Source organism: Pseudophryne corroboree, chromosome 7 (genome assembly GCF_028390025.1).
Source record: "Pseudophryne corroboree isolate aPseCor3 chromosome 7, aPseCor3.hap2, whole genome shotgun sequence".
NCBI lineage: Eukaryota > Metazoa > Chordata > Amphibia > Anura > Myobatrachidae > Pseudophryne > Pseudophryne corroboree.
This window is the reverse complement of record NC_086450.1, coordinates 2,714,396-2,738,265: the sequence shown is the minus strand read 5'-3', so window position 1 is coordinate 2,738,265 and position 23,870 is coordinate 2,714,396. Positions and strand designations below refer to the sequence as shown.

Below are 23,870 nucleotides of genomic sequence, written 5' to 3'. Positions count from 1 at the left end.
CTGTGCTCCTATTCCAGCACTGATAGTACCGGTGTCTGCCATCAGCCTCTAATACATGTGTCACCCGTCCTCTGTGCCCCTATTCCAGCACTGATAGTACCGGTGTCTGCCATCAGCCCCTAATACATGTGTCACCCGTCCTCTGTGCTCCTATTCCAGCACTGATAGTACCGGTGTCTGCCATCAGCCTCTAATACATGTGTCACCCGTCCTCTGTGCTCTTATTCCAGCACTGATAGTACCGGTGTCTGCCATCAGCCTCTAATACATGTGTCACCCGTCCTCTGTGCTCCTATTCCAGCACTGATAGTACCGGTGTCTGCCATCACCCCCTAATACATGTGTCATCCGTCCTCTGTGCTCCTATTCCAGCACTGATAGTACCGGTGTCTGCCATCAGCCCCTAATACATGTGTCACCCGTCCTCTGTGCTCCTATTCCAGCACTGATAGTACCGGTGTCTGCCATCAGCCTCTAATACATGTGTCACCCGTCCTCTGTGCCCCTATTCCAGCACTGATAGTACCGGTGTCTGCCATCAGCCCCTAATACATGTGTCACCCGTCCTCTGTGCTCCTATTCCAGCACTGATAGTACCGGTGTCTGCCATCAGCCCCTAATACATGTGTCACCCGTCCTCTGTGCTCCTATTCCAGCACTGATAGTACCGGTGTCTGCCATCAGCCCCTAATACATGTGTCACCCGTCCTCTGTGCTCCTATTCCAGCACTGATAGTACCGGTGTCTGCCATCAGCCCCTAATACATGTGTCACCCGTCCTCTGTGCTCCTATTCCAGCACTGATAGTACCGGTGTCTGCCATCAGCCTCTAATACATGTGTCACCCGTCCTCTGTGCCCCTATTCCAACACTGATAGTACCGGTGTCTGCCATCAGCCCCTAATACATGTGTCACCCGTCCTCTGTGCTCCTATTCCAGCACTAATAGTACCGGTGTTTGCCATCACCCCCTAATACATGTGTCACCCGTCCTCTGTGCTCCTATTCCAGCACTGATAGTACCGGTGTCTGCCATCAGCCCCTAATACATGTGTCACCCGTCCTCTGTGCTCCTATTCCAGCACTGATAGTACCGGTGTCTGCCATCAGCCTCTAATACATGTGTCACCCGTCCTCTGTGCCCCTATTCCAGCACTGATAGTACCGGTGTCTGCCATCAGCCCCTAATACATGTGTCACCCGTCCTCTGTGCTCCTATTCCAGCACTGATAGTACCGGTGTCTGCCATCAGCCTCTAATACATGTGTCACCCGTCCTCTGTGCTCTTATTCCAGCACTGATAGTACCGGTGTCTGCCATCAGCCTCTAATACATGTGTCACCCGTCCTCTGTGCTCCTATTCCAGCACTGATAGTACCGGTGTCTGCCATCACCCCCTAATACATGTGTCACCCGTCCTCTGTGCTCCTATTCCAGCACTGATAGTACCGGTGTCTACCATCACCCCCTAATACATGTGTCACCCGTCCTCTGTGCTCCTATTCCAGCACTGATAGTACCGGTGTCTACCATCAGCCTCTAATACATGTGTCACCCGTCCTCTGTGCTCCTATTCCAGCACTGATAGTACCGGTGTCTGCCATCAGCCTCTAATACATGTGTCACCCGTCCTCTGTGCTCCTATTCCAGCACTGATAGTACCGGTGTCTGCCATCAGCCTCTAATACATGTGTCACCCGTCCTCTGTGCTCCTATTCCAGCACTGATAGTACCGGTGTCTGCCATCAGCCCCTAATACATGTGTCACCCGTCCTCTGTGCTCCTATTCCAGCACTGATAGTACCGGTGTCTGCCATCAGCCCCTAATACATGTGTCACCCGTCCTCTGTGCTCCTATTCCAGCACTGATAGTACCGGTGTCTACCATCAGCCTCTAATACATGTGTCACCCGTCCTCTGTGCTCCTATTCCAGCACTGATAGTACCGGTGTCTACCATCAGCCTCTAATACATGTGTCACCCGTCCTCTGTGCTCCTATTCCAGCACTGATAGTACCGGTGTCTGCCATCAGCCTCTAATACATGTGTCACCCGTCCTCTGTGCTCCTATTCCAGCACTGATAGTACCGGTGTCTACCATCAGCCCCTAATACATGTGTCACCCGTCCTCTGTGCTCCTATTCCAGCACTGATAGTACCGGTGTCTGCCATCAGCCTCTAATACATGTGTCACCCGTCCTCTGTGCCCCTATTCCAGCACTGATAGTACCGGTGTCTGCCATCAGCCTCTAATACATGTGTCACCCGTCCTCTGTGCTCCTATTCCAGCACTGATAGTACCGGTGTCTGCCATCAGCCCCTAATACATGTGTCACCCGTCCTCTGTGCTCCTATTCCAGCACTGATAGTACCGGTGTCTGCCATCAGCACCTAATACATGTGTCACCCGTCCTCTGTGCTCCTATTCCAGCACTGATAGTACCGGTGTCTGCCATCAGCACCTAATACATGTGTCACCCGTCCTCTGTGCTCCTATTCCAGCACTGATAGTACCGGTGTCTGCCATCAGCCTCTAATACATGTGTCACCCGTCCTCTGTGCTCCTATTCCAGCACTGATAGTACCGGTGTCTGCCATCAGCCCCTAATACATGTGTCACCCGTCCTCTGTGCTCCTATTCCAGCACTGATAGTACCGGTGTCTGCCATCAGCCCCTAATACATGTGTCACCCGTCCTCTGTGCTCCTATTCCAGCACTGATAGTACCGGTGTCTGCCATCAGCCTCTAATACATGTGTCACCCGTCCTCTGTGCTCCTATTCCAGCACTGATAGTACCGGTGTCTACCATCAGCCCCTAATACATGTGTCACCCGTCCTCTGTGCTCCTATTCCAGCACTGATAGTACCGGTGTCTGCCATCAGCCCCTAATACATGTGTCACCCGTCCTCTGTGCTCCTATTCCAGCACTGATAGTACCGGTGTCTACCGTCAGCCTCTAATACATGTGTCACCCGTCCTCTGTGCTCCTATTCCAGCACTGATAGTACCGGTGTCTGCCATCACCCCCTAATACATGTGTCACCCGTCCTCTGTGCTCCTATTCCAGCACTGATAGTACCGGTGTCTACCATCACCCCCTAATACATGTGTCACCCGTCCTCTGTGCTCCTATTCCAGCACTGATAGTACCGGTGTCTACCATCACCCCCTAATACATGTGTCACCCGTCCTCTGTGCTCCTATTCCAGCACTGATAGTACCGGTGTCTGCCATCATCCCCTAATACATGTGTCACCCGTCCTCTGTGCTCCTATTCCAGCACTGATAGTACCGGTGTCTACCATCAGCCCCTAATACATGTGTCACCCGTCCTCTGTGCTCCTATTCCAGCACTGATAGTACCGGTGTCTGCCATCAGCCCCTAATACATGTGTCACCCGTCCTCTGTGCTCCTATTCCAGCACTGATAGTACCGGTGTCTGCCATCAGCCCCTAATACATGTGTCACCCGTCCTCTGTGCTCCTATTCCAGCACTGATAGTACCGGTGTCTGCCATCAGCCCCTAATACATGTGTCACCCGTCCTCTGTGCTCCTATTCCAGCACTGATAGTACCGGTGTCTGCCATCAGCCCCTAATACATGTGTCACCCGTCCTCTGTGCTCCTATTCCAGCACTGATAGTACCGGTGTCTGCCATCAGCCCCTAATACATGTGTCACCCGTCCTCTGTGCTCCTATTCCAGCACTGATAGTACCGGTGTCTGCCATCAGCCCCTAATACATGTGTCACCCGTCCTCTGTGCTCCTATTCCAGCACTGATAGTACCGGTGTCTGCCATCAGCCCCTAATACATGTGTCACCCGTCCTCTGTGCTCCTATTCCAGCACTGATAGTACCGGTGTCTGCCATCAGCCCCTAATACATGTGTCACCCGTCCTCTGTGCTCCTATTCCAGCACTGATAGTACCGGTGTCTGCCATCAGCCTCTAATACATGTGTCACCCGTCCTCTGTGCCCCTATTCCAGCACTGATAGTACCGGTGTCTGCCATCAGCCCCTAATACATGTGTCACCCGTCCTCTGTGCTCCTATTCCAGCACTAATAGTACCGGTGTTTGCCATCACCCCCTAATACATGTGTCACCCGTCCTCTGTGCTCCTATTCCAGCACTGATAGTACCGGTGTCTGCCATCAGCCCCTAATACATGTGTCACCCGTCCTCTGTGCTCCTATTCCAGCACTGATAGTACCGGTGTCTGCCATCAGCCTCTAATACATGTGTCACCCGTCCTCTGTGCCCCTATTCCAGCACTGATAGTACCGGTGTCTGCCATCAGCCCCTAATACATGTGTCACCCGTCCTCTGTGCTCCTATTCCAGCACTGATAGTACCGGTGTCTGCCATCAGCCTCTAATACATGTGTCACCCGTCCTCTGTGCTCTTATTCCAGCACTGATAGTACCGGTGTCTGCCATCAGCCTCTAATACATGTGTCACCCGTCCTCTGTGCTCCTATTCCAGCACTGATAGTACCGGTGTCTGCCATCACCCCCTAATACATGTGTCACCCGTCCTCTGTGCTCCTATTCCAGCACTGATAGTACCGGTGTCTACCATCACCCCCTAATACATGTGTCACCCGTCCTCTGTGCTCCTATTCCAGCACTGATAGTACCGGTGTCTACCATCAGCCTCTAATACATGTGTCACCCGTCCTCTGTGCTCCTATTCCAGCACTGATAGTACCGGTGTCTGCCATCAGCCTCTAATACATGTGTCACCCGTCCTCTGTGCTCCTATTCCAGCACTGATAGTACCGGTGTCTGCCATCAGCCTCTAATACATGTGTCACCCGTCCTCTGTGCTCCTATTCCAGCACTGATAGTACCGGTGTCTGCCATCAGCCCCTAATACATGTGTCACCCGTCCTCTGTGCTCCTATTCCAGCACTGATAGTACCGGTGTCTGCCATCAGCCCCTAATACATGTGTCACCCGTCCTCTGTGCTCCTATTCCAGCACTGATAGTACCGGTGTCTACCATCAGCCTCTAATACATGTGTCACCCGTCCTCTGTGCTCTTATTCCAGCACTGATAGTACCGGTGTCTGCCATCAGCCTCTAATACATGTGTCACCCGTCCTCTGTGCTCCTATTCCAGCACTGATAGTACCGGTGTCTACCATCAGCCTCTAATACATGTGTCACCCGTCCTCTGTGCTCTTATTCCAGCACTGATAGTACCGGTGTCTGCCATCAGCCCCTAATACATGTGTCACCCGTCCTCTGTGCTCCTATTCCAGCACTGATAGTACCGGTGTCTACCATCAGCCTCTAATACATGTGTCACCCGTCCTCTGTGCTCCTATTCCAGCACTGATAGTACCGGTGTCTACCATCAGCCTCTAATACATGTGTCACCCGTCCTCTGTGCTCCTATTCCAGCACTGATAGTACCGGTGTCTGCCATCAGCCTCTAATACATGTGTCACCCGTCCTCTGTGCTCCTATTCCAGCACTGATAGTACCGGTGTCTACCATCAGCCCCTAATACATGTGTCACCCGTCCTCTGTGCTCCTATTCCAGCACTGATAGTACCGGTGTCTGCCATCAGCCTCTAATACATGTGTCACCCGTCCTCTGTGCCCCTATTCCAGCACTGATAGTACCGGTGTCTGCCATCAGCCTCTAATACATGTGTCACCCGTCCTCTGTGCTCCTATTCCAGCACTGATAGTACCGGTGTCTGCCATCAGCCCCTAATACATGTGTCACCCGTCCTCTGTGCTCCTATTCCAGCACTGATAGTACCGGTGTCTGCCATCACCCCCTAATACATGTGTCACCCGTCCTCTGTGCTCCTATTCCAGCACTGATAGTACCGGTGTCTCCCATCACCCCCTAATACATGTGTCACCCGTCCTCTGTGTTCCTATTCCAGCACTGATAGTACCGGTGTATGCCATCATCCCCTAATACATGTGTCACCCGTCCTCTGTGCTCCTATTCCAGCACTGATAGTACCGGTGTCTGCCATCAGCCCCTAATACATGTGTCACCCGTCCTCTGTGCTCCTATTCCAGCACTGATAGTACCGGTGTCTACCATCAGCCTCTAATACATGTGTCACCCGTCCTCTGTGCTCCTATTCCAGCACTAATAGTACCGGTGTCTGCCATCACCCCCTAATACATGTGTCACCCGTCCTCTGTGCTCCTATTCCAGCACTGATAGTACCGGTGTCTGCCATCAGCCCCTAATACATGTGTCACCCGTCCTCTGTGCTCCTATTCCAGCACTGATAGTACCGGTGTCTGCCATCAGCCTTTAATACATGTGTCACCCGTCCTCTGTGCTCCTATTCCAGCACTGATAGTACCGGTGTCTGCCATCACCCCCTAATACATGTGTCACCCGTCCTCTGTGCTCCTATTCCAGCACTGATAGTACCGGTGTCTACCATCACCCCCTAATACATGTGTCACCCGTCCTCTGTGCTCCTATTCCAGCACTGATAGTACCGGTGTCTACCATCAGCCTCTAATACATGTGTCACCCGTCCTCTGTGCTCCTATTCCAGCACTGATAGTACCGGTGTCTGCCATCAGCCTCTAATACATGTGTCACCCGTCCTCTGTGCTCCTATTCCAGCACTGATAGTACCGGTGTCTGCCATCAGCCTCTAATACATGTGTCACCCGTCCTCTGTGCTCCTATTCCAGCACTGATAGTACCGGTGTCTGCCATCAGCCCCTAATACATGTGTCACCCGTCCTCTGTGCTCCTATTCCAGCACTGATAGTACCGGTGTCTGCCATCAGCCCCTAATACATGTGTCACCCGTCCTCTGTGCTCCTATTCCAGCACTGATAGTACCGGTGTCTGCCATCACCCCCTAATACATGTGTCACCCGTCCTCTGTGCTCCTATTCCAGCACTGATAGTACCGGTGTCTGCCATCAGCCTCTAATACATGTGTCACCCGTCCTCTGTGCTCCTATTCCAGCACTGATAGTACCGGTGTCTACCATCAGCCTCTAATACATGTGTCACCCGTCCTCTGTGCTCCTATTCCAGCACTGATAGTACCGGTGTCTACCATCAGCCTCTAATACATGTGTCACCCGTCCTCTGTGCTCCTATTCCAGCACTGATAGTACCGGTGTCTGCCATCAGCCTCTAATACATGTGTCACCCGTCCTCTGTGCTCCTATTCCAGCACTGATAGTACCGGTGTCTACCATCAGCCCCTAATACATGTGTCACCCGTCCTCTGTGCTCCTATTCCAGCACTGATAGTACCGGTGTCTGCCATCAGCCTCTAATACATGTGTCACCCGTCCTCTGTGCCCCTATTCCAGCACGGATAGTACCGGTGTCTGCCATCAGCCTCTAATACATGTGTCACCCGTCCTCTGTGCTCCTATTCCAGCACTGATAGTACCGGTGTCTGCCATCACCCCCTAATACATGTGTCACCCGTCCTCTGTGCTCCTATTCCAGCACTGATAGTACCGGTGTCTGCCATCAGCCCCTAATACATGTGTCACCCGTCCTCTGTGCTCCTATTCCAGCACTGATAGTACCGGTGTCTACCATCAGCCTCTAATACATGTGTCACCCGTCCTCTGTGTTCCTATTCCAGCACTGATAGTACCGGTGTCTGCCATCATCCCCTAATACATGTGTCACCCATCCTCTGTGCTCCTATTCCAGCACTGATAGTACCGGTGTCTGCCATCAGCCCCTAATACATGTGTCACCCGTCCTCTGTGCTCCTATTCCAGCACTGATAGTACCGGTGTGTGCCATCAGCCCCTAATACATGTGTCACCCGTCCTCTGTGCTCCTATTCCAGCACTGATAGTACCGGTGTCTACCATCAGCCTCTAATACATGTGTCACCCGTCCTCTGTGTTCCTATTCCAGCACTGATAGTACCGGTGTCTGCCATCATCCCCTAATACATGTGTCACCCGTCCTCTGTGCTCCTATTCCAGCACTGATAGTACCGGTGTCTGCCATCAGCCCCTAATACATGTGTCACCCGTCCTCTGTGCTCCTATTCCAGCACTGATAGTACCGGTGTGTGCCATCAGCCCCTAATACATGTGTCACCTGTCCTCTGTGCTCCTATTCCAGCACTGATAGTACCGGTGTCTGCCATCACCCCCTAATACATGTGTCACCCGTCCTCTGTGCTCCTATTCCAGCACTGATAGTACCGGTGTCTGCCATCAGCCTCTAATACATGTGTCACCCGTCCTCTGTGCTCCTATTCCAGCACTGATAGTACCGGTGTCTACCATCAGCCTCTAATACATGTGTCACCCGTCCTCTGTGTTCCTATTCCAGCACTGATAGTACCGGTGTCTGCCATCATCCCCTAATACATGTGTCACCCGTCCTCTGTGCTCCTATTCCAGCACTGATAGTACCGGTGTCTGCCATCAGCCCCTAATACATGTGTCACCCGTCCTCTGTGCTCCTATTCCAGCACTGATAGTACCGGTGTCTACCATCAGCCTCTAATACATGTGTCACCCGTCCTCTGTGCTCCTATTCCAGCACTGATAGTACCGGTGTCTACCATCAGCCTCTAATACATGTGTCACCCGTCCTCTGTGCACCTATTCCAGCACTGATAGTACCGGTGTCTACCATCAGCCTCTAATACATGTGTCACCCGTCCTCTGTGCTCCTATTCCAGCACTGATAGTACCGGTGTCTGCCATCAGCCTCTAATACATGTGTCACCCGTCCTCTGTGCTCCTATTCCAGCACTGATAGTACCGGTGTCTGCCATCAGCCTCTAATACATGTGTCACCCGTCCTCTGTGCTCCTATTCCAGCACTGATAGTACCGGTGTCTGCCATCACCCCCTAATACATGTGTCACCCGTCCTCTGTGCTCCTATTCCAGCACTGATAGTACCGGTGTCTGCCATCAGCCCCTAATACATGTGTCACCCGTCCTCTGTGCTCCTATTCCAGCACTGATAGTACCTGTGTCTCCCATCAGCCCCTAATACTTGTGTCACCCGTCCTCTGTGCTCCTATTCCAGCACTGATAGTACCGGTGTCTGCCATCAGCCCCTAATACATGTGTCACCCGTCCTCTGTGCTCCTATTCCAGCACTGATAGTACCGGTGTCTGCCATCAGCCCCTAATACATGTGTCACCCGTCCTCTGTGCTCCTATTCCAGCACTGATAGTACCGGTGTCTGCCATCAGCCCCTAATACATGTGTCACCCGTCCTCTGTGCTCCTATTCCAGCACTGATAGTACCGGTGTCTCCCATCAGCCCCTAATACATGTGTCACCCGTCCTCTGTGCTCCTATTCCAGCACTGATAGTACCGGTGTCTGCCATCAGCCTCTAATACATGCGTCACCCGTCCTCTGTGCTCCTATTCCAGCACTGATAGTACCGGTGTCTCCCATCAGCCCCTAATACATGTGTCACCCGTCCTCTGTGCTCCTATTCCAGCACTGATAGTACCGGTGTCTCCCATCAGCCCCTAATACATGTGTCACCCGTCCTCTGTGCTCCTATTCCAGCACTGATAGTACCGGTGTCTGCCATCAGCCTCTAATACATGCGTCACCCGTCCTCTGTGCTCCTATTCCAGCACTGATAGTACCGGTGTCTGCCATCAGCCCCTAATACATGTGTCACCCGTCCTCTGTGCTCCTATTCCAGCACTGATAGTACCGGTGTCTGCCATCAGCCCCTAATACATGTGTCACCCGTCCTCTGTGCTCCTATTCCAGCACTGATAGTACCGGTGTCTGCCATCAGCCCCTAATACATGTGTCACCCGTCCTCTGTGCTCCTATTCCAGCACTGATAGTACCGGTGTCTGCCATCAGCCCCTAATACATGTGTCACCCGTCCTCTGTGCTCCTATTCCAGCACTGATAGTACCGGTGTCTGCCATCAGCCTCTAATACATGTGTCACCCGTCCTCTGTGCTCCTATTCCAGCACTGATAGTACCGGTGTCTACCATCAGCCCCTAATACATGTGTCACCCGTCCTCTGTGCTCCTATTCCAGCACTGATAGTACCGGTGTCTACCATCAGCCCCTAATACATGTGTCACCCGTCCTCTGTGCTCCTATTCCAGCACTGATAGTACCGGTGTCTGCCATCAGCCTCTAATACATGCGTCACCCGTCCTCTGTGCTCCTATTCCAGCACTGATAGTACCGGTATCTACCATCAGCCCCTAATACATGTGTCACCCGTCCTCTGTGCTCCTATTCCAGCACTGATAGTACCGGTGTCTGCCATCAGCCTCTAATACATGTGTCACCCGTCCTCTGTGCTCCTATTCCAGCACTGATAGTACCGGTGTCTACCATCACCCCCTAATACATGTGTCACCCGTCCTCTGTGCTCCTATTCCAGCACTGATAGTACCGGTGTCTGCCATCAGCCCCTAATACATGTGTCACCCGTCCTCTGTGCTCCTATTCCAGCACTGATAGTACCGGTGTCTGCCATCACCCCCTAATACATGTGTCACCCGTCCTCTGTGCTCCTATTCCAGCACTGATAGTACCGGTGTCTGCCATCAGCCCCTAATACATGTGTCACCCGTCCTCTGTGCTCCTATTCCAGCACTGATAGTACCGGTGTCTGCCATCAGCCTCTAATACATGTGTCACCCGTCCTCTGTGCTCCTATTCCAGCACTGATAGTACCGGTGTCTACCATCAGCCTCTAATACATGTGTCACCCGTCCTCTGTGCTCCTATTCCAGCACTGATAGTACCGGTGTCTACCATCAGCCTCTAATACATGTGTCACCCATCCTCTGTGCTCCTATTCCAGCACTGATAGTACCGGTGTCTGCCATCAGCCCCTAATACATGTGTCACCCGTCCTCTGTGCTCCTATTCCAGCACTGATAGTACCGGTGTCTGCCATCAGCCTCTAATACATGTGTCACCCGTCCTCTGTGCTCCTATTCCAGCACTGATAGTACCGGTGTCTGCCATCAGCCCCTAATACATGTGTCACCCGTCCTCTGTGCTCCTATTCCAGCACTGATAGTACCGGTGTCTGCCATCAGCCCCTAATACATGTGTCACCCGTCCTCTGTGCTCCTATTCCAGCACTGATAGTACCGGTGTCTGCCATCAGCCTCTAATACATGCGTCACCCGTCCTCTGTGCTCCTATTCCAGCACTGATAGTACCGGTGTCTGCCATCAGCCCCTAATACATGTGTCACCCGTCCTCTGTGCTCCTATTCCAGCACTGATAGTACCGGTGTCTGCCATCAGCCTCTAATACATGAGTCTCTATCTGCTGTGCTCACCGCACGTCCCTGGCGTGTATATCTGTCTGTGATACTAGCCAGTGCCTCCCTATCCTCTGACTTCACAGCACGTCCCTGGTGTGTGTATATCTGTCTCTGATTCTAGCCAGTGCCTCCCTATCCTCTGACCTCACAGCACGGCCCTGGTGTGTGTATATCTGTCTCTGATACTAGCTAGTGCCTCCCCATCCACTGACCTCACCGCACGTCACCGGTATATACAACATACGGCAGGAGACACCCGGTGTGACTCGCTCTGAGGAATGTGGCATACTGTCTTTTTCTTTCAATTTGGCGTCTTGTTCACATCGCAGGCACAGAGAATCACCGCTCACCGCGCTAGAGACGCTGGGCTGTGAGGGAAATCCGCGGCCGCTACATCGTACCACTTTGCACGCAGATTAAGCCTCATTCACACAGAAATGTAGAAACGTCACAATGTAATCTGGCATTGTAGCAGTGATTTTGGCCCTCATTCCGAGTTGATCGGTCGCAAGGCGAATTTAGCAGAGTTACACACGCTAAGGCTACGCCTACTGGGAGTGTATCTTAGCTTCTTAAAATTGCGACCGACGTAATCGCAATATTGCGATTACAAACTACTTAGCAGTTTCTGAGTAGCTTCAGACTTACTCTGCCAGTGCGATCAGTTCAGTGCTTGTCGTTCCTGGTTTGACGTCACAAACACACCCAGCGTTCGCCCAGACACTCCCCCGTTTCTCCAGCCACTCCTGCGTTTTTTCCGGAAACGGTAGCGTTTTCAACCACACGCCCATAAAACGCCGTGTTTCCGCCCAGTAACACCCATTTCCTGTCAATCACATTACGATCGCCGGAGCGATGAAAAAGCCGTGAGTAAAAATACTATCTTCATTGTTAAATTACTTGGCGCAGTGCGAATATTGCGCATGCGTACTAAGCGGATTTTCATTGCGATGCGATGAAAAATACCAAGCGAACGACTCGGAATGAGGGCCTTTATTCATGAGAATAAGACGCAGATTGTGAGCGAGAGGCCGAGTTGCCCCGGGGGCCAGTGTATAAGGACACGTCTGTATCTTAATGTGATGAGGCTGAACCGTGGCTTTTCCTCCCTCAGCACCTGCAGGCAGAGATCGCCGACAGAGATGACGCGCTCCGGTCACTAAGTGCGCAGCTACAGCAAGCGCGCTCGGAGGCAGACAGCTTGGTGAGTACTTATATAGATTTCATTAAGAAAGTGATAAAAACATGAATTGTGTTACTTTGGTCACCTCTTTTGTGCAGCTATACAGATGAACCCTTTCCCTGCTGAGGGGTCTCACACCCTGAGCCCATTCCAATTAGAGATGTGCAGCGGGCATTTTTCGTGTTTTGTGTTTTGGTTTTGGATTCGGTTCCGCGGTTGTGTTTTGGATTCGGTTCCGCGGTCGTGTTTTGGATTCGGACGTGTTTTGGCAAAACCACCCTTTCGGGTTTTCGATTCGAATGCGTTTTGGATTCGGGTGATTTTTTTTTTAAAACTCAAAAACAGCTAAAATCATAGAATTTGAGGGTAATTTTGATCCTGTAGTATTATTAAGCTCAATAACCATAATTTCCACTCATTTCCAGTCTATTCTGAACACCTCACACCTCACAATATTTATTTTTAGTCCTAAAATTTGCTCCGAGGTCGCTGGATGACTAAGCAAAGCGACCCAAGTGGCCGGCACAAACACCTGGCCCATCTAGGAGTGGCACTGCAGTGTCAGACAGGATGGCACTTCAAAAAAACACTCCCCAAACAGCACATGATGCAAAGAAAAAAAGAGGTGCAATGAGTTAGCTGTGTGACTAAGCTAAGCGACACAAGTGGCCGACACAAACACCTGGCCCATCTAGGAGTGGCACTGCAGTGTCAGACAGGATGGCACTTCAAAAAAACACTCCCCAAACAGCACATGATGCAAAGAAAAAAAGAGGTGCAATGAGTTAGCTGTGTGACTAAGCTAAGCGACACAAGTGGCCGACACAAACACCTGGCCCATCTAGGAGTGGCACTGCAGTGTCAGACAGGATGGCACTTAAACAAATAGTCCCCAAACAGCACATGATGCAAAGAAAAAAAAGAGGTGCAAGATGGAATTGTCCTTGGGCCCTCCCACCCACCCTTATGTTGTATAAACAGGACATGCACACTTTAACAAACCCATCATTTCAGCTACAGGGTCTGCCACACGACTGTGACTGAAATGACTGGTTGGTTTGGGCCCCCACCAAAAAAAGAAGCAATCAATCTCTCCTTGCACAAACTGGCTCTACAGAGGCAAGATGTCCACCTCATCATCATCCTCCGATTCCTCACCCCTTTCACTGTGTACATTCCCCTCCTCACAGATTATTAATTCGTCCCCACTGGAATCCACCATCACAGGTCTCTGTGTACTTTCTGGAGGCAATTACTGGTAAATGTCTCCATGGAGGAATTTATAATTCATTTTGATGAACATCATCTACTCCACATTTAGTTGAAGTAACCTCGTACGCCAATTGCTGACAAGGTTACCGGCTGCACTAAACTCTCTTTCGGGCTACACACTGGAGGGGGGGCAACTTAGGTAAAATAAAGCCAGTTTGTTCAAGGGTCTCCAAATTGCCTCTTTTTCCTGCCAGTATACGTATGGACTGTCTGACGTGCCTACTTGGATGCGGTCACTCATATAATCCTCCACCATTCTTTCAATGGTGACAGAATCATATGCAGTGACAGTAGACGACAAGTCAGTAATCGTTGGCAGGTCCTTCAGTCCGGACCAGATGTCAGCACTTGCTCCTGACTGCCCTGCATCACCGCCAGCGGGTGGTTTTGGAAATTTTATCCTTTTCCTGGCAGCTCCAGTGGCGGTAGAAAATGAAGGAGAAGCTGTTGGCGGGTCACGTTCCGCTTGACTTGACAATTGTCTCACCAGCAGGTCTTTGAACATCTGCAGACTTGTGTCTGCCGGAAAGAGAGATACAACGTAGGCTTTAAACCTAGTATCGAGCACGGTGGCCAAAATGTAGTGCTCTGATTTCAACAGATAGACCACCTGTGAATCCTGGTTAAGGGAATTAAGGGCTCCATCCACAAGTCCCACATGCCACGCTCCGTTTTAGCTCCTCCTTCGATCTCTCCAGCTGCTTCTGCAAAAGCCTGATGAGGGGAATGACCTGACTCAGGCTGGCAGTGTCTGAACTGACTTCACGTGTGGCAAGTTCAAAGGGTTGCAGAACCTTGCACAAGACGGAAATCATTCTCCACTGCGCTTGAGTCAGGTGCATTCCCCCTCCTTTGCCTATATCGTAGGTAGCTGTATAGGCTTGAATGGCCTTTTGCTGCTCCTCAATCCTCTGAAGCATATAGAGGGTTTAATTACACCTCGTTACCACCTCTTGCTTCAGCTGATGGCAGGGCATGTTCAGGAGTGTTTGCTGGCGCTCCAGTCTTCGGCACGCGGTGGCTGAATGCCGAAAGTGGCCCGCAATTTTTCGGGCCACCGACAGCATCTCCTGCATGCCCCTCTAGTTTTTCAAAAAATTATGCACCACCAAATTAATTGTATGTGCAAAACATGGGACGTGCTGGAATTTGCCCAGATGTAATTCACGCACAATATTGGTGTCGGTGTCCGATATCACAAATCCCCAGGAGAGTCCAATTGGGGTAAGCCAATCTGCGATAATGTTCCTCAGTTTCCGTAAGAGGTTGTCAGCTGTGTGCCTCTTAGGGAAAGCGGTGATACAAAGCGTAGCCTGCCTAGGAACGAGTTGGCGTTTGCGAGATGCTGCTACTGGTGCCGCCGCTGTTGTTGCTGCGGGAGGCAATACATCTACTCAGTGGGCTGTCACAGTCATATAGTCCTTAGTCTGCCCTGCTCCACTTGTCCACATGTCCGTGGTTAAGTGGACATTGGGTACAACTGCATTTTTTAAGACACTGAGGACACTTTTTCTGATGTCTGTGTACATTCTCGGTATCGCCTGCCTAGAGAAGTGGAACCTAGATGGGATTTGGTACCGGGGACACACTACCTCAAGCAATTCTCTAAGTCCCTGAGAACTAACGGTGGATACCGGACACACGTCTAACACCAACATAGTTGTCAAGGCCTGAGTTATCCGCTTTGCAACAGGATGACTGCTGTGATATTTCATCTTCCTCGCAAAGGACTGTTGGACAGTCAATTGCTTACTGGAAGTAGTACAAGTGGGCTTACGACTTCCCCTCTGGGATGACCATCGACTCCCAGCAGCAACAACAGCAGCGCCAGCAGCAGTAGGCGTTACACGCAAGGATGCATCTGAGGAATCCCAGGCAGGAGAGGACTCGTCAGACTTGCCAGTGACATGGCCTGCAGGACTATTGGCGTTCCTGTCTAAGGAGGAAATTGACATTGAGGGAGTTAGTAGTGTGGCTTGCAGGAGCTTGGGTACAAGAGGAAGGGATTTAGTTGTCAGTGGACTGCTTCCGCTGTCACCCAAAGTTTTTGAACTTGTCACTGACTTATGATGAATGCGCTGCAGGTGACGTATAAGGGAGGATGTTCCGAGGTGGTTAACGTCCTTACCCCTACTTATTACAGCTTGACAAAGGCAACACACGGCTTGACACCTGTTGTCCGCATTTGTGTTGAAATAATTCCACACCGAAGAGGTGATTTTTTTTGTATTTTGACCAGGCATGTCAATGGCCATATTCGTCCCACGGACAACAGGTGTCTCCCCGGGTGCCTGACTTAAACAAACCACCTCACCATCAGAATCCTCCTTGTCAATTTCCTCCCCAGCGCCAGCAACACCCATATCCTCATCCTGGTGTACTTCAACAGTGACATCTTCAATCTGACTATCAGGAACTGGACTGCGGGTGCTCCTTCCAGCACTTGCAGGGGGCGTGCAAATGATGGAAGGCGCCACCTCTTCCCGTCCAGTGTTGGGAAGGTCAGGCATCGCAATCGACACAATTGGACTCTCCTTGGGGATTTGTGATTTAGAGCGCACAGTTCTTTGCTGTGCTTTTGCCAGCTTAACTCTTTTCATTTTTCTAGCGAGAGGATGAGTGCTTCCATCATTATGTGAAGCAGTATCACTAGTCATGAGGAACATAGGAGAGGGCCTTAGCCGTTCCTTGCCACTCCATGACGTAAATGGAATATTGGCAAGTTTACGCTTCTCCTCAGACGATTTTAATTTTGATTTTTGGGTCATTTTACTGAACTTTTGCTTTTTGGATTTTACATGCTCTCTACTATGACATTGGGCATCGGCTTTGGCAGACGACGTTGATGGCATTTCATCGTCTCTGCCATGACTAGTGGCAGCAGCTTCAGCACTAGATGGAAGTGGATCTTGATCTTTCCCTATTTTACCCTCCAAATTTTTGTTCTCCATTTTTTAATGTGTGGAATTATATGCCAGTAATATATCTGGAATTAGACGGCAGTAATGTCTGGAATTAGATACCACCAGATAGATACCAAATACCACTGTGACTGGAATGATGATGACCTATGCACAGTGACAGGACACTACCGCAGCACCCTACAGCACCACAATGCAGCACAGACAATGAGCAGTGATACTGAGCACTGATGATACTGAGCACTGATGATACTGAGCACTGATACTGAGCACTGATGATACTACTGAGAACTGACACTGAGCAGCACGATGCAGCACAAGACACTGTATTAGTATTAGTGAGCAGCACAAAAGCACTCTGGAATTGCCACCCCCCAGATACCACTGTGACTGGAATGATGATGACCGATGCACAGTCACAGGACACTACTACCACAGCACCCTACAGCAGCAAGATGCAGCACAAGACACTGTACTAGTATTACTGAGCAGCAATAATCACTGATACTGAGCACTGATATTGAGATTTGTCACTGAGAGAACATAGCCACATCCTCTCTGTACCCTCTACAATGCACGAGTGAAAATGGCGGCGAAGCGCGGCTCTTTATATGGAATCCGAATCTCGCGAGAATCCGACAGCGGGATGATGACGTTTTGCCTCGTTCGGGGTTTCCGAGTCAGGCGGGTACAACCAAGCCAGGCTCGGACCCGCGTTTGACACGTGAAGTTCAGGGGGGGTTCGGTTCTCGGAGAACCGAACCCGCTCATCTCTAATTCCAATATCAGTATACATCATTACTGTACAGTGCCGACACAGAGTATACCTGGGGGTCTCATCCAGAGAATATCATTAGTCTTTCCTAACACATTAGTTAAGGTCTTACTACAATGACCCAAGTAGTGCAGATTTCATGAAACTGCGGGAAAAAGAACTACAAACAAATGTGTGTGTGTGTGTGTGTGTGTGTGTGTGTGTGTGTGTGTATATACAGTGAATCCGGAAAGTATTCACAGCGCTTCACAATTTTGTTATGTTACAGCCTTATTCCAAAATGGAATAAATTAATTTCCCCCCTCAAAATTCTACACACAATACCCCATAATGACAATGTGAAAAAAGTTTTTTTGTTGAGATTTTTGCTAATTTATTAAAAATAAAAAACTAAGAAATCACATGTACATAAGTATTCACAGCCTTTGCTCAATACTTTGTTGATGCACCTTTGGCAGCAATTACAGCCTCAAGTCTTTTTGAATATGATGCCACAAGCTTGGCACACCTATCTTTGGGCAGTTTCGCCCATTCCTCTTTGCAGCACCTCTCAAGCTCCATCAGGTTGGATGGGAAGTGTCGGTGCACAGCCATTTTCAGATCTCTCCAGAGGTGTTCAGTCGGATTCAAGTCTGGGCTCTGGCTGGGCCACTCAAGGACATTTACAGAGTTGTCCTGAAGCCACTCCTTTGATATCTTGGCTGTGTGCTTAGGGTTGTTGTCCTGCTGAAAGTTGAACCATCGCCCCAGTCTGAGGTTAAGAGCGCTCTGGAGCAGGTTTTCATCCAGGATGTCTCTGTACATTGCTGCATTCATCTTTCCCTCTATCCTGACTAGTCTCCCAGTTCCTGCCACTGAAAAACATCCCCACAGCATGATGCTGCCACCACCATGCTTCACTGTAGGGATGGTATTGGCCTGGTGATGAGCGGTGCCTGGTTTCCTCCAAACATGATGCCTGGCATTCACGCCAAAGAGTTCAATCTTTGTCTCATCAGGCCAGAGAATTTAGTTTCTCATGGTCTGAGAGTCCTTCAGGTGCACTTTGGCAAACTCCAGGTGGGTTGCCCTGTGCTTTTTACTAAGGAGTGGCTTCCGTCTGGCCTCTCTACCATACAGGCCTGATTGGTGGATTGCTGCAGAGATGGTTGTCCTTCTGGAAGGTTCTCCTTTCTCCACAGAGGAATGTTGTAGCTCTGACAGAGTGACCACCGGGTTCTTGGTCACCTCCCTGACTAGGGCCCTTCTTCCCCGATCGCTCAGTTTAGACGGCCGGCCAGCTCTAGGAAGAGTCCCTGTGGTTCCAAACTTCTTCCATTTACGGATGATGGAAGCCACTGTCTCATTGGGAGTCGGGACCGTCAAAAGACCAGATATTTTTCTGTACTCTTCGACAGATTTGTGCCTCGAGACAATCCTGTCTCGGAGGTCTACAGACAATTCCTTTGACTTCATGCTTGGTTTGTGCTCAGACATGCACTGTCAAGTGCGGGACCTTATATAGACAGGTGTGTGCCCTTCCAAATCATGTCCAATCAACTGAATTTAACACAGGTGGACTCCAGTTAAGCTGTAGGAACATCTCAAGGATGATCAGTGGAAACAGGATGCACCTGAGCTCAATTTTGAGCTTCATGGCAAAGGCTGTGAATACTTATGTACATGTGATTTCTTAAGTTTTTTATTTTTTAATAAATTTGCAAAAATCTCAAAAAAACTTTTAGGGGAAAAATGAATGTATTCCATTTTGGAATAAGGCTGTGTTGGAGATAGACTCCGTATATCAACGCCCTTCGGTCATCTATTTAAATACTCTTGAACATCAGTCAGTGGTTCTGTACTTAGCAGCCGGCTGGAGACCAGAAATAATGAGACAACACACAGGAGATGTGTCGAAGCTCAGCAGGTCATTTCTGATCTGACTCATTATTTTAGGAGCCGTTATTTATACACAAATGAACAAAGGAATAAAGGTATGACAGTGTGTTAGCCAATCAAAGCACACCGTGTGCAAAGATATGGCAGTTTGTTAACCAATCAAAGTACACCATGTATAAAGATAAACAATGATTTAATTAAACCAAATAACATTCCTGTATGTATATTCTTATCAATATCTGCTCATTAATTTAATGAGAAGGCCTGTTCCTTATCGCCATCTGGACATTAATCTTGAAAGCCTTCTTTCTATTGTCACCTGAACATTCCAAAACATACTCCTTTAATGTTCTCATATGCAATTATAGTTTTATCTCAACCTGGGAGTTAACTAGATGTCCTTGTGACTGCAGCTGGAGAAATCATATTGTTCTCAACAAAATAGTTTCTCACAGAAACACCTATGTAATTCATTTAAGGAAATTAAATGTACTAGCTGGCTATGTTCATTGATTATTGCAATGAACATTCTAATCAATACCAAAGCTTATTGTGTTGAAACCAATTATATAACATTATACATGCTTTTGGTTATTAAATACAAAACTTAAAACAATCACAAAGATGATTTTACATTTAAAATTGCTTTAAAGTCCCTCAAAAATACTTTAAGGTCATTTTCTGAGCGTCTTGCCAAAATCTGGGAATCTTGCCAAAAAACTTCTAACTAGCAATTATATATCTGCAGGTGTAAATTCCTTAACCCGACAAGCTAATAGGGAGTCTCTTCCCTATCAGGTCATTATATTTAACAAGCTATTATTTTTTATCAATAAGTTTCATTTTTATACAAGTACAAACATTCACTTAAAACTCTTAAAGGTGTAGGTAGGATTAATAACCCATATATGCATCTCAGCTGATCCTTGACCATTATCAATATGTTGGAGTGCATATTTCTTATACAGGTTGCTAGGGCTAAGGGTCTCATGCATATATCATATAAATGTCAGCATTACTTATAAACCTATAAAAAATAGCTTGAAATACATCTAGAATGGCTGCCATTATACAAAATGGCTGATAACTGCTTTAGCATAATATTGTCTCTTTCAGCTGTAACATAACAAAATGTGGAAAAAGTGAAGCGCTGTGAATACTTTCCAGATGCACTGTATATATAGTTCTATACGCCACAAAGTAATACTTACGGTCCTTGTAAAACAACAGCGAGGATTCTGCGTTCAGGTTTGCAAAATACAATCTGCATTTAACAATAATTCTATTTTTCATGTCCTGGTTTGGACGTTACAATGAGTAGTAATGATAAGGTATGACAGCAGTGTTTGCCATTTGTAAAAGTAGAAAGACAATTGCATGAAATAAGGGGCCCCCTGTCTGTATGTGACACAAGATGGGACTCGATTTCCCCTTCTCTGTCATATCTAGTGTATTGTATTATGCCATTGTTTAACTCTAAAATCTGGATCCAGTTTGTAGAAAGTATCGGTTGTATTGCTGCATTGTATAATGACAGAACCTGCACCAAGCAGTCAGCCCGGTCAGCCTGTAATAAGAAATCACCGCTTTACATCCCGCAGCACTAATAGGCGGATGTTGGCATATCTGACTAATCACCGTTCATTGCATTTCTCGCCAGGTGTCTATCATGGTCCAAAATATTATTTTATTCATTACCAGTTCTTTATATAGCGCATACATATTCCACAGCGCTGTACAGAGAATAGTCCGGAGTATAATAGCACCGTCACTAAGCTTAGTACATTAGCAGACAGAAGAGCGGAGCGGCTGATCTGGGAATTTCTTTTCACTCTTTTATTTTAAGAAAAATCAAATTGACAAAATGGAGAAAAACTTTGACCAAAGCTTCGGCAACGTGGAATCAAAGTTCAAGAGCAGAATACAGTCGCTGATGATGGAGAACGCCGACCTGAGGTAAAGACCAGTGTCGGCATCTGGGGGGTGATTCAGATGTGGACGCAGTTAGGTGTCTGTCACAAAGTACCGGTTATCAGTACTTTGCTCAAGTGCAGGACCCGTTCTGTGCCGACGGACGCAAGGCGGCATCAGATTGTCAGCGAGTGTCATAATTATATGGTATATTATAGCTGTTATTTATAGGGCGCTGACAGTTCTGCGGAGCCGCTCGGACCAGCGATAAATTCACAATTATATTATACTGATGTTGTACAGAAATCCTCATATTGTTTATCTTTGTGTTAAAGCGTCTACGTATTGCGCTGATGTTTATGTTTGCGCAGGAGGAAACTCATCGCTAAGAGCGAGCAGCTTTTCAGCCACAGAAACAGACGGAGTCCTGGAGCTACAGCGGAAGCGCATGGAGGACGATAGAGACCGGTTGTGTCGCTCGCTGCACAGCGTTGGCTTCAGAGCTGACACTTATAAAGTTGTTACTTCACAATGCAAATACAGATTGTAGAACTCTATTCACAGACAGAGGCACGTCGGCACACACACACAGAGGCATGGCGACACACACAGAGGCACGGCGGCACACACACAGAGGCATGGCAGCACACACAGAGGCACGGCGACACACACAGAGGCACGGCGGCACACACACAGAGGCACAACGGTACACACACACAGAGGCACGGCGGCACACACACACAGGCACGGTGGTACACACACACAGAGGCACGGCGGCACACACACAGAGGCACGGTGGTACACACACACACAGAGGCACGCCGGTACACACACACACAGAGGCACGGCGACACACACAGAGGCACGGCGGCACACACACAGAGGCACGGTGGTACACACACACACAGAGGCACGCCGGTACACACACACAGAGGCACGGCGACACACATACAGAGGCACGGTGGTACACAGAGGCACGCCGGTACACACACACAGAGGCACGGCGACACACATAAATCAGTCTGGATCACTTCTCAACTTTATTTACTAAAATAATTGCTTTGAAAAAACTGGTATTTGTCGTTGGCTTTTCCTGTATAAGTTGTAGAACAGTAAGAGCCTTTCTATAGGAAATCTCCGAGGCTCCGGGGTCTCCTCAGCAGTAATGTGCACTCCCCCATAGGCGTGGACTATTCATCGCAGCAGCAGCTAAGAATTGCTGGCTGCGATCAACGCGAAATGACCACCATTGCCCCCATGATACGGGTGTGTACTGATCAGGTGGTTCCGCCCCAGAGGTCACTGTACTGCGGCGCAGCTCCCTCAGCGCACTGTCACGCGGAAGGAAACTGGCGCTGTCTATATTCCGCTCCTGATTTCTTATAATGAAGCACAGTGTGTGCTCCGCAGGACCTTCCAGCTGCCATGCAAAGGAGGATTCATAATGTGACACCCGCCGGGGTAAGTATCATGGAATTCTATAATGCTAAGACCCCACTGTAGCACACAATACAATGAGGGGGGAGATTCATATCTAATCGCTGCTGTGCGATACCAGCGACAGGCTGGGGGAAAATCTACCATGGCACAGCCACTCGCAGGCTGATGGACAGGAGGAGTCTGTTTGTCGGTGGTATCTGGGCGTTTTCTGGGAGTGTCAGTGAAAGCGCAGGCGTTTCCAAGCGTCTTCAGGGTGGGTGTGTGACGTCAGCTCCGGCCCCGATCAGCCTGTGTGTATCACACTGTAGGAGTAAGTCCTGGCTGCGCACACACTGGTAGCAACCAATCACTGGTGAGTGAGGTGAGAACGGGTTTGCAGCTGTCCGCTGACTGAGGGGTTTTAGCAGCGCGGCGTATACATGCGACCGCACCCATGCACGGTGAATATACACTCCTCTTGTGCGGCGACTATCTGATCGCAGCACAACAATTGTAGCAGCCCAGCGATCAGGTTTGAATCCCCCCCCTGGGTTATACAGACATTAATGATACAATTACAATGAAGGATGTTATATATCACTGGAACGCACCAATTACACTTCCTCCGCTGCAGATAATGTAAAACAATTATCACACTGAATTGCATAACAGGAACAATTACATCCAACGTATGTATACATTTACAATTACATTTACATTTACAATTAACATATTTATACATTTCAGGCCCCCTATAACCACTGGAAGCGATATATAGTTTTGAGTGCACTTTAAAGTCTATTTCCAGATAATGGGGTGAAAGCGACATAGAATATAATAAGTTGAGTTACAGTACATTTTACACCGCGGGTTCTGTTTATCCGAGCAGTTTGCTGATTTCCCTTTGTTGGGTAACGATAACATTTGGTGACTTTGTATCAGTGTAAATGATGTCTGTGTAATTACAGAGCTCGGTGCTAATGACGGCCAGCGGTCAGACCAACGGATGTAAGCCTCTGTTCCCTCTAATAAACACCAGCGTGACATCCATGTCCCCCTCTTAGGAAATGCCTCTGGATAATGAAGCTATGACTGCACCAGTAGTCTATGAGCCGTCACTAGTCATTAATGATATGGCTACTTCATGCCTTCAGGTGAGCGGACGAGAAGAGTACTTTGTCTCTAATATGACTTTGGGGGTCATTCCAAGTTGATCGCTCGCTAGCAG

The 23,870-nt window shown here is 49.1% G+C and overlaps 1 protein-coding gene across 1 annotated transcript in view; it reads right to left on the bottom strand.

Moving 5' to 3' along the window:
• The window catches only part of LOC134944063 (caspase-8-like), a 314,204-nt gene that overhangs the window by 235,781 nt on the left and 54,553 nt on the right, over positions 1-23,870 (bottom strand). The window lies entirely within an intron of this gene.